This window comes from Balaenoptera acutorostrata, chromosome 17, assembly GCF_949987535.1.
Source record: "Balaenoptera acutorostrata chromosome 17, mBalAcu1.1, whole genome shotgun sequence".
NCBI classification, from domain to species: Eukaryota; Metazoa; Chordata; class Mammalia; order Artiodactyla; family Balaenopteridae; genus Balaenoptera; species Balaenoptera acutorostrata.
Window position 1 is genome coordinate 62,905,666 of NC_080080.1, and position 2,232 is coordinate 62,907,897.

A 2,232-nucleotide genomic window follows, 5' to 3' on the forward strand; every position below is an offset into this window, starting at 1 on the left:
TGTAAAGGTCTTCTATCACCCAAAATAACAAAAATAGTCTTTATATTCTCCAATTACATTTATAATTTTGTTTTGTATACCTCTACCTTTAATACCTTTGCAATTTATTTAGATGCAAGTTGTAAAACAGAGAATCTAAATATCATTTTTCCAAGATGACTGAAGTTTACCCTAACAATTTTGTGTGTGTGTAATATATGATCTTATCACTAATTGGAATAGCATTCTTATTTTACGTGAGATTGTTTATGTAAGCATAGATGTAATTCAGAAATTTCACTCATATGCCTGTAGCTTTCTTATATATGTGAATATATCATAAGGCAAAGGCTCTTTTGTAACTCTTATTTTAATAACTTAATTGAATATTTTGCAAAGTAGTATGTTTTAAAAATAAATAGGTCGCCCTTTCTCTGCAGAATCACCATGGCAGCTGGGACCCTGTACACACATCCTGAAAACTGCAGGGCCTTCAAGGCCCTCGTTGCCGCACAGTACAGCGGGGCTCAGGTGCGCGTGCTCTCCGCACCACCCCACTTCCATTTTGGCCAAACCAATGGTACCCGCCAATTTCTCCGTAAATTTCCTGCTGGCAAGGTTCCAGCCTTTGAGGTGGACGATGGATTCTGTGTTCGAGAGCAATGCCATTGCCTACTATGTGAGCAAGGAGGAGCTGCGGGGAAGTATTCCCGAAGCAGCAGCCCAGGTGGTGCAGTGGGTGAGCCTTGTTGATAGCGACATAGTTCCCGCAGCCAGTACCTGGGTGTTCCCCACCTTGGGCATCATGCGCCACAAGCAGACCACAGAGAATGCAAAGGATGAGGTGAGGCGAATTCTGGGGCTGCTGATTGCTCACTTAAGACAAGGACTTTTCTGGTGGGCGAACGTGTGATGCTCGCTGACATCACAGTTGTCTGCACCCTGTTGTGGCTTTATAAACAGGTTCTGGAGCCTTCTTTCCACCAGGCCTTCCCTAATACAAACCGCTGGTTCCTCACCTGCATTAACCAGCCCCAGTTCCGGGCTGTCTTGGGGGAGGTGAAACTCTGAGAAAATGGCCCAGTTTGATGCTAAAAAGTTTGCAGAGAGCTAGCCTAAGAAGGACACCCCACGGAAAGAGAAAGCTTCTCGAGAAGAGAAGCAGAAGCCCCAGGCCGAGGGGAAGGAGAAGAAGAAGGAAGCTGTCCCTGCTCCTGAGAAGGAGCTGGGTGAATGTGAGTGGGCAGCGGCCACTGAGCCGAAGGCCAAGGATGCCTTTGCTCCCCTGCCCAAGAGTACCTTTGCGTTGGATGCATTTTAAGTGCAAGCATTCCAACGAGGACACACTCTCCGTGGCGCTGCCGTACTTTGGGGAGCACTTTGGTAAAGATGGCTGGTCCCTGTGGTGCTCCGAGTACCGCTTCCCTGCAGAGCTCACCCAGACCTTCATGAGCTGCAACCTCATGACTGCAGTGTACCAGCGATTGGACAAACTGGGGGAAAATGCATCTGTCAGTGTCATTCTCTTTGGAACCAACAATAGCGGCTCCATTTCTGGAGTCTGGGTCTTCCGAGGCCGGGAGCTTGCCTTTCCGCTGAGTCCAGATTGGCAGGTGGACCATGAGTCATACACGTGGCGGAAAGTGGATCCCAGCAGCGAGGAGACCCAGACGCTGGTTCGAGAATACTCTTCCTCGGCTGGGGCCTTCCAGCATGTGGGCAAAGCCTTCAATCAGGGCAAGATCTTCAAGTGACCATCTCTTGCCATCGCCTAGCTGCCTGCGCCTGCCCTTCAGGGAGAATGGGGGTCATTAAAGGAAACTGAACATCGAACCCTTTCTTGCCCTGACTCCTTGGTGGGTGATGGCTTCTTCAAAGGGGAGTAGATATGTTGAAGCAGGGTGTTGTCTATACCTGCAGGACCTCCCTGTACAGGAAAGAAGTCTTCAGAAAAGCAGAAAGAGAGGCTTCTCCTCAGTTTTGATTTCTGTTTTTTTAATTGCCTTGCCTCTCCTGTGATGACCATCTTCTAGCCTAGCTGGGAAAGATTGGATGTAGTTAGGAGGTGGTGACACGGGGCTTTGTAACTACCTAATTCCAGACCTTCCCACATGAACGGGGAGAATACCTGCTGATGGGGTGAGAGCACAGCATATGCAGAGCGACTTAACACTACTTCCCTGCTTCCCGCAGCTGTCCTGTGAGGTGGGGCGGCAGCCGTATCCAAGAGTCATAGTTTCAACACTTCAGACA

At 48.8% G+C, this 2,232-nt stretch overlaps 1 pseudogene; it reads left to right on the plus strand.

Annotated features, from left to right (window-relative positions):
• The first annotated feature begins 426 nt into the window (after nt 1–426).
• On the plus strand, nt 427–1,780 carry LOC102997709 (elongation factor 1-gamma-like; annotated as a pseudogene).
• Nucleotides 1,781–2,232: the final 452 nt, after the last annotated feature.